We start from the raw sequence: 13103 nt of genomic DNA, 5'->3' as shown, positions 1-13103 counted from the left end.
CGCAAAGAGTCAGACATGACTGAGTGACTAACATTTTCACTTGTATTATTTGGGCTTCCCTGGTGGCTCAGATGGTAAAGAATCCGCCTGCATTGCGGGGAACCCGGGTTCAGTCCCTGGGTTGGGAAGATTCTCTGGAGAAGGGAATGGCTACCCACTCCAGTATTCTTGCCTGGAGAATTCCATGGAAAGAGGAGCCTGGAAGGCTACAAGTCCATGGGGTTGCAAAGAGTCAGATATGACTAAGTGGCTAATACTTTCACTTTCACTTTGTATTGTGTAGAGCAATGATTCTTATATTGATATCCATTAATTGGGGTTTTTGTTCTTACCATAGATTATAAAACAGTTAATTATATATAAAATTATCTAACAAACATGTGCAAAGTAACTATGCAGTCCCTAATTCTCTAATAGAATTTATTACCCCTCTTTTGATTACTATACCAGAGTGGACCACTAGGTGTCAATCTGACACAGAAATTATCTAAAAAGGCCCTTGGAAAATAAGTGAGCTAACTGTCACGATAGAAAGATGCTCTATTTTGCCTTCTCCAGTATATAGGTGAATTTTATGTTTCTCAGCTCTTTGCTATCCATCTGCCTGGGGAAATACTACAATTATTTTACTGAAGTGAAATTATTATACCACCAAGAGAAATGTAATAAATGTCTTGATATCCAAAGTAGGGTTAGTTTATTTCTTACAGATTTAATACAAAAATATAAATATTTTTTTAGAACAATGATAAAAAGAAAATCCTTAGGTATAACAAAACTATGCAGAACACATATGAAGGAAACTTTCTGATAGTCTTGAAAGACATAGCAATAAACTTCAGCAAGTTAAAAGCTTCCTTTTTGGATGTGATGTATCAGTGACATGTGGATGTCAACACATGCATTTAATACTATCCCAGTTGAAATACTACAAATATTTCTAGAGAAAGATAGATGAATTCTAAGATTCATATAAAAAGTAAATTTACAAGAAAAAAACATGAAAATTCTTTTGTTTGTTTATTTTATTAAAAGGAAAGAATAATGAGGTGGCCTAACCCTGTGCTTAGTCTCTCAGTCATGTCCAACTCTTTGCGACCCTTTGGACTGTAGCTGGCCAGGCTCCTCTGTCCATGGGAATTTAGACAAGAATATTAGAATGTGTTACCATTTCCTCCTCCAGGGGATCTTCTGACCCAGGGATCAAACTCGAGTCTCCTGTGTCTCCTGCCTTGCAAATGAATTCTTTACCCACTGAGCCATCAAGGAAGCCCCATCATATATTAAAGCATACTATAAAGCTTCTTTCTCATGGGTTGGGAAGATGCCCTGAAGGAGAGCATGGCAACCTACTCCAGTATTCTGACTCTTTGTGACCCCATTGACTGCAGCATGCTAGGTTCCCTGTCCATCACTAACTCCTGGAGTTTACTCAAACCTATGTCCATTGAGTCGGTGATGCCATCCAACCATCTCATCCTCTGTCATCCCCTTCTCCTCTCTCCTTCAATCTTTCCCAGAATCAGGGTCTTTTCACATGAGTCAGTTATTCACATCAGGTGGCCAAAGTATTGGAGTTTCAACTTCAGCATCAGCCCTTCCAATGAAAATTCAGGGGTGATTTCCTTTAGGATGAACTGGTTGGATCTCCTTGCAATCCAAGGGAATCTCAAGAGTCTTCTCCAACACCACAGTTCGAAAGCATCAATTCTTTGGCACTCAGCTTTCTTTATAGTCCAACTCTCACATCCATACATGACTGCTGGAAAAACCATAGCTTTGACTAGATGGACATTTGTCGGCAAAGTATTATCTCTGCTTTTTAATATGTTATCTAGATTGGTCACAACTTCCCTTCCAAGGAGTAAGCATATTTTAATTTCATGGCTGCAGTCACCATGTGCAGTGATTTTGGAGCCCCCAAAAATAATGTCTCTCATTGTTTCCATTGTTTCCCCATCTATTTGCCATGAAGTGATGGGACCAGATGCCATGATCTTAGTTTTCTAAATGTTGAGCTTTAAGCCACCTTTTTCACTCTCCTCTCTCACTTTCATCAAGAGTCTCTTTAGTTCTTCTTTACTTTCTGCCATAAGGGTGGTGTCTTCTGCATATCTGAGGTTATTGATATTTATCCCTGCCATCTTGATTCCAGCTGTGCTTCATCCAGTCCAGCATTTCTCATGAGGTAGTCTGCATATAAGTTAAATAAGCAGGGTGACAATATACAATCTTGACGTACTCCTTTCCTGATTTGGATCCAGTCTGTTGTTCCATGTCCAGTTTTAACTGTTGCTTCCTGATCTGCATATAGATTTCTCAGGAGGCAGGTCAGGTGGTCTGGTATTCCCATGTCCTTAAGAATTTTCCACAGTTTGTGATCCAGACAGTCAAAGGCTTTGGCATAGTCAATAAAATCGAAGTAGATATTTTTCTGGAACTCTCTTGCTTTTTCGATAATCCAACAGATTTTGGCACTTCAGGGATTATTTGTAACCAAAAAATAAAAGGAAGAAGAGTTCAAGAATCTTATATGAAGTGTTTCCAGTTGCAAATTAAAAAAAGAAATATTGAGGAGTCTATATAGCATGCTAACATTTATATAAGAAAGAAGAGAAAATATAGATAAATTACTTGCTTTTGTAAAATTAAAAAGAAATACAGGAATTATAAACTAAAAACTCCTAAGAATGGTTACATAAATGGAAACAGTGGGAATGGGATGAAAATGAAACTTCTCTTATTTCTGCTTTCATATTGTTTTATCCTTTTGACCAAAGTTTTGCAAAACAAGTGATTTGTATTCTAAGAATATTAATGTTATGAAAGATGAACTTGCTGGCAAATTATTTCAGCTTAAAGGAGACAAAAGAATATTTTTTTTAAAGACAAGAGTGCATAAATTATAAAGAAGAGCTCTTCAGTTTTGTTTAATGCACTTCAGTGAAACTTGAACTTTAAAAGGTATAAAAGTATAAGTTCTTTATGATGCCTCCAGAAAACATGTTTAAAGAGCATCAGTAACCTTTCTATATCCCACTGCATTTTACTGATCCTTTGAGTAGTTATCAATTCTATATTAATGTTAGAAGGCATGGGGAATAGTCTTCCAATAAAAAAAAAAGAAGCTTTGCTGTTTTGTCAGTGAGATGTCCTCTTTTCAAGTTTGGTCTCAAATATTTGAAATTCAGTATAGTAGTCCCCCTTTATCCATGGGATTCTGTTCTGAGACCAGTAGATGCCTGAAACTGCTGATAGTTCTAAGCCCTATATAAAACTTTGTTCTTTCCTATATATACATACCTATGATAAAGTGTAATTTATAAATCACACACAGTAATATATTAACAACTCTAACTAATAATAGAACAATTATAACAATATATTGTAGTAAAAAGTTATGTGAAGGTGGTCTCTCTCAACTTCAACTCTGCCAGAAATGTGACAGCAGCTTCTTCACAAGGTTTCACTACTACCCAGAAGGACACACAATTTAAAGCTTACAAATGGCTTGTTTCTGGCATTTTCCATTTAACATTTTCAGACTGCCTTGGGTCTGAAGCCATGGAAAGCAAATCTCAAATAAACAGGGTACTATTGTAGATAAATTAACCCATTTTTTAAAAGACAAATGACTTCATTTGTACATAATAACCATGTTGAAATTATTGCTTAAATTGAGAACAGAGTTTGAGTTGTAGGAAAGAACTCATTAGTTCAATGAAAGGGCTTGAGAAAATTTCTGACTTTCCTCAAGTGAAAAAAATATATTTTGTATAAAGTTGGAAATTAAAATCCATTGCTGGAAAAAAATTTGAGTATATGAGAGTTTGGTAAACTACAGACACTATTGCCTGATTCCTCCCCCATGTCTAAGCTCTGGCTTATGGTAAAGACAAAGCTTATTTGGTGATATTTGCAAAATAAATTTTCTACTTTAGAAGAGTGTGACAAATAAATGTGTTAAGATGCAGAACAATTCATAACAACCATAAAATAAATCTTCTTTTTAGTTTTCAGTTGTCTAATCCATCAAATTAAAGAAAATTTTGGCTCTTAATTACATCTCAAAAGAAAAACCATAACTCCATTGAAGAGTTTAAACTATATATTAGTATTTATTGTGATAAATTTCAAATATGTATACAAAGTAAATAATACAAGTAGAGATTAATATAATTAACCTACATGAACCCCTTACCAAGTGATAATAATTTTCAACTTATGTGTCTAATCTTGTTTTGTCTATACTGACCAATATATCTCCTCCTCTGAACTATAATAATGCAAAACACAGACATTTGCTCATTTCAAGATTAGGTTATACATTATTAGGATCCTTATACTTATTCCTATTATTACATCATGGGCTGTGTGCTAAGTTGCTTGTCGTGTCTGACTCTTTGCAACTCTATGGACTGTAGCCCATGGACTTGTAGTTCACCAGGCTCCTCTGTCTATGGGATTCTCTAGGCAAGAATACTGGAATGGGTTGCCATGCCCTCCTCCAGGGGATCTTCCCAACCCGGGGATCAAACCTGTGTCTCTTATATCTCCTCCATTTGGAGGCAGGTTCTTTACCACTAGTGCCACCTGGGAAGCCCTTATAACCTGGGTATATCTTAACATAATAGCATTAGTAGATTTCAGCACAATGAAATAATATATTGTATTCGAGCAGTTCTTTAGTTGATCAAACCTTACTAGTACCTTGTGGCATATAGCATCACATGAACTTGGCAGCTATCCAAAACCTGTTTTCCTGATGAGATCCTTGGCTATAATAACTAATATGATTTTTTAATTGTATAATAAAATGTGTCAGTTTGGAATATTTGCATAGCTTCATGAACCAATATTTTACAGATGACTAGAGTATGACATTACAGAATCATGCATGAGTAAAGGACCTGTTCAAAATGTAAGAGAGACCAATGGATTTTAACACAATAGAGTATGAAAGTTCGGTGATACAGCTTCATATTTCTCATTGCAACTAGCCTAAAAAACTGCCATCTCTGAGTTTTGGTACAGTGTCAAAGAAGAATATCCATAATTATCTGAAAGGCTATAAATGTGCTATTCTCTTTTCCAACTACATTTCTGTGTGAGGATAGATATTTTTTTATATACTTCAACAAAAACAGTGTATTAAAGCAGATTGGATGCAGAAGCGAAAATCAGAGTGTAGGTGTTTTCTATTAAGCCTGACACTAAGGGATTTTTCAAAATTGTAAAACAATGTCACAGTTTTCCACTAGTTATTGCAAATATTCTAAGTTTTTTAATGTTAAAACATATTGATTTATTATCATTATTTTAAAGTAAATAATAAATGTTTTAAAATCCTCAGTTTATTGCCTAATATGGTTAACTATTGATAAATATAACTCATATAAACAAAGATTCTATGTTGTCCTCAAATCCACTGCGAGATTGCAAAGATGAAAGAAATCGCCTCCTTTACATACAATACTTAATCCTCAAGTAAAAAGAGTTGACAGCATCTTTTGTCACACACTGTTTATCCTAACTTTATGTGGTAATTGAGGTGACTGTTTGTGCTATTGAATTAGTTTATCCAGGGGAAGACCAAATGTCCTCTCATTATGACAGGAGGTAATTTTGGGAGTTGAGGCAGGTGCATAAGGAAGTTGGGCTCCTGATCTCTCCCAGAAACTGGGAGATGGGGGGGGGTATCTCCCTTGATGTTAATATCTCAGAAGATGGCTTGATGTCCTTGAGAAAGACATTCATAGATCATAAAGCTGACAAAATGTCAGTCTAGTCTTCAAAGGGTCTTATGTACGTTTCAAAGAAAGGAGAAAATACTTAGATTTCTAAAGTAAATCAAAGAAAAAGGAGGAATGGGAAATTTCTTTATTTTCAACAGAGGGAAATAAGCCTCTTTTATTTAATTTCTGCTTGTCCATACAGTGTTTACAATCTGGTTACTTCATGCAGCTGTTTATGGTAATTGAGTGGGGAGGGGTCATGAAGAGAGAGGGAACATTCTTCTTGACTCCTATCTCACAACCCCTGCTTCTTTTTTCTCCCCAGTTTGCCATTTTCTCAAGTTTTTGAATGTTTAACTTGGCACTCATTGGCCAAGCCATGACCTGAAGTGACGACTACTCTGCAAGTGAAGAGGATTCTCTTTTTCAGGATCCTGACTTGCTGAGAGACTCAGGAACAGCTTTGCCAGCTTCCTCTTCCTTGATCCCAAGTTTACAAGCTCCAAGTTAACCTCTGGTTAATAAATACCAGGTTAGTAAAGGAATAGAATGTCCCTCTAATCATTATCTAATTATTTCTTTTTTGTCCTCCCTTTACAAAATTATCCTGTTATAGGTTTTATTTAAAACTGTTTTGCTATACAGAGCTCATTTCAGGTATGGGCCAAGACAAGGTATGGTTCAGATAATCACTTTAGTGAATGTGTCTGGAAAAGCTTTCTTCTCTTGTTCCCTGGGGTGCTTGCACTTTCCTGATTTTCCTCCTGCTTCACTGGCTACCAATTCTTGGTCTCCTTATAGGCTGTTCCTCTTCTACCTGACTCTCACATTAAGGAGAGTATCTCTGTGGAGTTAAAAGTTGTCTCTTTATTCATTATCGCTCCATAGACGGTTTCTTCTAATTCCATGCATTTAATCAGTATTAATCAATACTGATATTGATGAGTCTAAATTTATATCTTCAGCTCTGATCTCTCCTATGAGTTCCAAATTTTATATCCAATAGCTTACATGAAGCTCAGCTAAACAGCTCATAAGCAACTCACACAATATGTAGAAATAGAATTCTTGATGTCTCTCAGTTCTGCCGTCTTACCAGGCTTCTTAATTTAACAACACCATTGTGCATTCAATGGTCCAATATAAGCACAAAAGAAAATAAAAATCTAAGAGTCATTCAACTGACATGTATGGTCCACATCAAACTCATTAGCAGTTTCTATTGATTTTACTTCTAAAATGTGTTTTTTATCTGGTTCCTCTCTCAGTTCTTATAGTCACCACCCCAGTCCTGTCCATACCACCATCCTTTCTCAGGAAAGGATGAGAAACTGCCTTTCAACCAGTCTCCTTGCTTTCATTCTACAACCTCTCCCCCCATATGTCAGCTACCATAATTTTTTAAGAACGTGAATCTTATTCTATAATCTCATGATAAATCTTTAAGAATTATAAATTGCATTTAAAATTAAACTAAAAATCTCTATAGGAATGTTTTTCATACTTTTGGCTCAAATGCCCCTAGGTATTTTAAAATGGACAACTTAAATTTTGGAGAAAAATTCCTTTCACTTAAAAATATCACTATTTTAAAATAAAAAGATCAAAAAATTCTCTTAAATATATTGAACTAATTATTAAATATAACCAGCAAAATCACTCTGTAAAATCATCCCTTAGTGAGATGCACAGGGCTTTTTTTCTTCAATTAGATATTTCTGTAGAATAACATTTTTATAGCTAGAATAAGACAAGGGTAACATTTTAACATTAATTCCATTCCTAATGTGGATTTGTTTTTTTTTTTTTTGCATAGCCGAATTTCACAGGTTATTCAGATATGCCTTGATAAGCATAATAGAAAGATGAACCCTTAAGAATTATCATCTATGGTTATAGTTGTACTTTCATTTCATGATTAAAAGTATTAATTATCATTATGCATTTGATGGAAGAAGTATATCCTATCAACAACTAAGAGAGAAGAATCCATCCTAATTGACCAAAGTTGATATTCTATAGTTCAGAAAATGTAATTTGGGAACATTTTGTTTCACACTCATAATTAAGTAGATACTAGGAATGCAATTTAATCAACTTTGTAGAAATTAAAGCAAAAAAAGAAAATATTAATCATTATTAAGTACAGTACATGCTTGTAAAAGGTGTACTATTTATAGGAGACTCTATAACATATTCTTGCTAATTTAAATCTTATAGATGAATCATGAAAATATATACAATAGTGAATATGTAGTTGTGTAACAATAAGCAGGAGGTTTGCCTGGTAAATAATCCACATGGCAATGCAGGAAATGTGGGTTTGATTCCTGGATCCAGAAGAGCCCCTGGAGGAGGAAATAGCTACCTACTCCAGTATTTTTGCCTGGAAAATCCCATGGACAGAGGGACCTGGTGGGCTACAGTCCATGGGGTAGCAAAGAATCAAACATGACCGAGTGACTAAATAGCAATAGCAACAATATTAAGCAGGAGACTTTCCTTCAAGTAAAATATTAAGTGTGGCTTTACATACTCAGTGATGTTGCAGCAGCAGTCCATCAGATATTGTATTTTCCAACTCTGAATAAATATTTAAGAATTTTAAAAGCTTCCTTCTTATTTCCAATATAGAATATTTTTCTTTATAAAGTAATGTTGATCAGAAGCAAATTTTTTTAAGAAAATCATTGACCTTTTCCTTAAGATCATGCATAATATGCCACAGAGACACAGACTACCTCATGGACAGGTAGCTGTGCATATCACTTTGGCTGTATGACCAGTGCTTAGCCAAAATATGGCCCTCCTTAGATCTTTATCCAAACTGGGTCTTCTGTAAAATGGAACATACACTGATTCTTTGAGTATACCTCATATACAGATTTCAATGTATATGAAATATATTTTCTTGGTTCATCCATAAGATTTAAATTAATAAGAATATGGTATAGAGTCTCCTGTAATTAGTATACCTTTTACAAGCACATACTGTACTTAATAATGATTAATATTTTCTTTTTTTGCTGTTAATTTCTACAAAGTTGATTAAATTGCATTCCTAGTATCTACTTAATTATGAGTATGAAACAAAATGTTCCCAAACTACGTGTTCTGAACTATAGAAAATCAACTTTGGTCAATTAGGATGGATTCTTCCCTATTTCTCTGCAGGTTTCTTCCTAGAAGGGCTGATAGTTATTTTCAATTGATACCATGTTATCTTGTATATTGACTTAAAAGTCAATATCTCTTTTGGAAAATTTTAACAATTAAAAATACATATTTTTTTAAATAATGTATTTTTTCCCAGAAAAAGTTAAATAGAATTGGATAATGATTCTGAAAAGCTAAAATGGTTTCAGCAATTTTTTTTTTTTCAAATCATATACCGTGCCAGTGCAGTTTTCTTTTTCTAGTTTAATTCTTTTGAAAATCATGATTCAAATTGCAGATGCAGTCACAGCAGTCTCTCTTTCCAAGGTATGGGTCAATCCATCAGGACATATGCAGTTGCCTGTTTTCAGAAAAAGCGTCAGCAAGAAATGGCCAATGGAGTTTTATTCATTCAAGGCAGAATTCAGTACAACAGCTTGTTGTTTTAGGTTATACTTAGTATATCGCCTAGAGTTTAGTATATTGATCCTAAGTATACTAAAATATAAATAATACTATTTATATTTATATAACATAATATATTTATAATACTAAAAATAAAAAATACTATTTTATTTTTTATTTTTCTACAAGACAAACAAGAAGTGTAGAAACTCTTGTTTATTTTTTCACTTAGTCATTGCCGTAGCAAAATACTACAGGCTAGGTGCCTTAAGCAACACACATTTATTTCTTACAGTTTTGGAGGCTGAGAAATACAAGATCAATGTGCTGTTGATCAATTCAGTTTCTGGTGAGAGCTCTCTTGCTGGTGGCAAATGGCCACCTTGCTGTGTCCTCACAGTGTAAGGAGAGCAGGCAGGACAGGAAAAAGGAAGAGGGAGGAGGGTAATGGGTGGGGGTGAGGAGCAGAGGATGGAGGGAAAGAGGAAGGAGGAGAGGGACAGGGAGGGGAAGAGAAGGGAGAAGAGGGAGAAGGGCAGAGAGGGAGGGGAAGGAGAGAGAGAGAAAGAAAGATTTTTCTCTTCTTACAAGACCACATTCCTATTGGATTAAGGCTCCACCATTATGGTCTCATTTAACCTTAATTATCTCCTGAAGACCACATCTCCAGATATAATTAAGTTGAGGTTAGGAATATTAACATATGAAGGGCCTCAACATACCATTGGAGAAGGCAATGGCACCCCACTCCAGTACTCTTGCCTGGAAAATCTCATGGACGGAGGAGCCTGGTAGGCTACAGTCCATGTGGTTGTGAAGAGTCGGACACGACTGAGCGACTTCGCTTTCACTTTTCACTTTCGCGCACTGGAGAAGGAAATGGCAACCCACTCCAGTGTTCTTGCCTGGAGAATCCCAGGGACGGGGGAGCCTGGTGGGCTGCCGTCTATGGGGTTGCACAGAGTCGGACACGACTGAAGCAACTTAGCAGCAGCAGCAGCAGCAACGTACCATATGCTGGGATTGCTGTAGGCATTGTGGGTTCAGAGGCAACCTAAACAGCCCATGCTTTCATGCATTTTAAAGCCATTATGGGGCTCAGACAGTAAACAGAACAACACAGTATCATTAGCAACCCTGACTATGGAGAAATAATAAGGATAGAAGGAAAGAGCAATTGAGATGAATATACATGCCATTTAGGATAGAGTGGTTAAGGACATTTTCCTTGGATGAAGGAGACATTTGAATAGGGACTTGAATCTGAGGGAGGGAGTTGTGTACCTGTTTAGGGAAAGGGAATTCTAGGCAACTGGTAGAGTGAGTGTGGAGTTCTTGAAGTGGGAGCATGCTTCAAATATTTGTGGAATAGCAAGCAGGTCAAACTGGATGACTGGATAAACTAGGGAAAGAATGTTGGAAAATGTAATTGAAGAGAGAGACAGAGGCCAGATCATACAAGGTTGTAGGGCATGATATCTTAGAGTTTTCTTTCAGTAGGTAGGAAAAAGCCCTTAGGGGTTGGGGGTTGATGACTGGTTTGAGAGTAGAAGGTAGCCGACTGTTGTGGAGACAAGAGGCTATAGCACTGTTGGCTATAGCAGTCATCTATCCAATCTAGAAGACTCATCTCTGCCTCACTCTTACTCATCACTCACACCCCTGCTTCCTGGCCTTTGCTCTGATCTCTTGCTGGACATTGTACCATTCCTCTCTCCACTCATTTAATCTTTTGTGATCCAGCTTCTGTCATTGACTGATTTCATCCAGCATATTTTATACTTGGAAAAACATTACAGGTGACCTCTCTTTACATCTTTCAAATAGTTTTAACACTCCTGGATTCTGCCAACTGAGTAAGTTATTGTAATTTCCTAGATGTGTATGAGTCTACCTTACTAAAGTAACACTTTTCTTACCTGGAGATTCTGACTCCAAAGCTGCCTGTAAATGGAATGCAGAAGAGAATCCAGAAAAAATAGCCTGTGGGCTGTTAGAAAAGGAACTGCAAGTCATGCCCTAAAGTCCACATTTTTTCTCCTTACAGTCTCATCTCCACAAATGACCATTAGAAGAGATATGTGATAAATGTCCATGTGTCACTGAACCAAACTTGGGTCCCCTTGCCCATGCACAGTAAAATCTATCTACAGACACCAGATTGTGATGAAGGAAAGTGCAGTGTTTGTTGCAAGGTGCAAGACAAAGATTATGAATGGCTAATGCTCAAAACACCTGAATTTCGTTATGATTTTCCAGGGAAAAGTGTTTACAGTGTGAGTGTAAGGGAGAGGGTTGTGGGGTATATGATCAGTTCATGGACACTTTCCTGATTGGTTGGTGATAAGGTAATGAGGAGTCAACATCATCAACCTTCTAGTTCCAGCTGGTCTGGGTCTATGTGCTGTGCTTGTGGGCAGCATACAGTTAACTTCTTCTGCCTGGTGGGGGTTTTAGGATCTGCAAAACAACTCAAATGATATGACTCAGAATATTATCTGAAGCCCTTCTGTGCATGCATGCTCAGTTGCTTCAGTCGTGTCCGACTCTTTGCAATGCCAAGGACTGTATGTATCCTGCTAGGCTCCTCTGTCCACAGAATACTCTGGGCAAGAATACTGGAGTAGGTTGCCATGCCTTCCTCCTTGGGGAGGAACTAAAAGTTTTTGATGTTGTTTAATGGCTAAACTAAATAATGATAAAAAATTACTACTTTTTCTTATTTCATTGTTTTTATTTCTGCATTTTATCACTTCGCTGATTAAATTTGTTCTTTGCAACCCAGCGAAGGCTTTAGGAGGCTAAAGTTGCTCAACAAACAAGAGGCAGGTGGAGGACATGGGGAGGGGAGGGGAGGGGGGTGGTGGTCTGTCCCAGGAAGGCTCCATAGGGTACTGCTCAGTCAAACATAGTGCTCAGTGGCAGGGAGTTCCCCCCCTTTTTTGTTTCTGGAGGTCTCCCTTATTTTGCCTCTGAGCTAGAAGAAGAATGTATCTTTCCCCAGTTGGTAGAATGGGCCTCTCATCTCACTCAATTTGATGTAGGGTGAAGTCAGTCTCACAATGTGAAAACTGCTTAACCAGCAGGAAATATTGAGGACACCTAAGGGAGTAGAGGTATCTCTGACGTTTTTTAAAGTATAGAGAGATCCTGGAATGGCTGGAGTTGACAAATTAGAAAGCATTTCAAACTCTTAAACTTGCTGTTATTTTTCTCTACTTCTCTTTCTTTCCACTGGTAACCTTCCTCTTTGTCCCTTTTCTGTCTGCCTATGTGGGGAAAGGAGGACATGTGTTTTGTATCATCATGTTTATTCTTTAGGAATTAGAGACAAATTTGTGGAAATAATAAAAAAAAAGAGAAAACTGCTTCAAAGTGTCTTACAAATGCCCGCTAAACCATTAGTCTTTATATTGGTGACAGCATAACATTTATTTAAGTCTAACGTCTATTTTTAATGTTGCAGCCTTGGCACCTTGAATTAATCAAGATTAATGAACTAGCCCTGTGAATAGTGACAGCATCTGAAGGACTATGGTGTAGGTGCTCAATGAACGCCAGTTGAATTCAATTTCAATAATTGTCCCATTAAATGAATGACAGGAGTCCTGAGAAAGGTGACGTATATATCTGGCTCATGACTACAACAGCTGTGAAAGGATAAGAAGGCCCTTGGGGGACGCCTTAAAGACAGTAAAATGGACGTCACACTCAGATTTTCAACAAGTCTCTGTAGTCCGACAAATCTAGCTGGCAACTTCTGAAAAAGTGGCAATTTTCAGCTACAAGAGGCATAATTCCTGTAAG

General features: G+C 36.7%; 1 protein-coding gene across 1 annotated transcript in view; it reads left to right on the top strand.

Moving 5' to 3' along the window:
- UNC13C (unc-13 homolog C) overlaps positions 1 to 13103 on the top strand; it is a 1717543-nt gene that overhangs the window by 960276 nt on the left and 744164 nt on the right. The window contains exons 29-30 of the mRNA XM_081513848.1: positions 6061 to 6267; positions 12763 to 13098. The gene's annotated coding sequence lies outside the window, so the exon portion shown is untranslated. The remainder of the gene's footprint in view (positions 1 to 6060; positions 6268 to 12762; positions 13099 to 13103) is intronic.

Source organism: Giraffa tippelskirchi, chromosome 7 (assembly GCF_054371585.1).
Source record: "Giraffa tippelskirchi isolate mGirTip1 chromosome 7, T2T-mGirTip1v1.2.pri, whole genome shotgun sequence".
NCBI classification, from domain to species: domain Eukaryota; kingdom Metazoa; phylum Chordata; class Mammalia; order Artiodactyla; family Giraffidae; genus Giraffa; species Giraffa tippelskirchi.
Note: the sequence above shows the minus strand (reverse complement) of the source record. Positions and strands in the feature narration are given on the sequence as shown.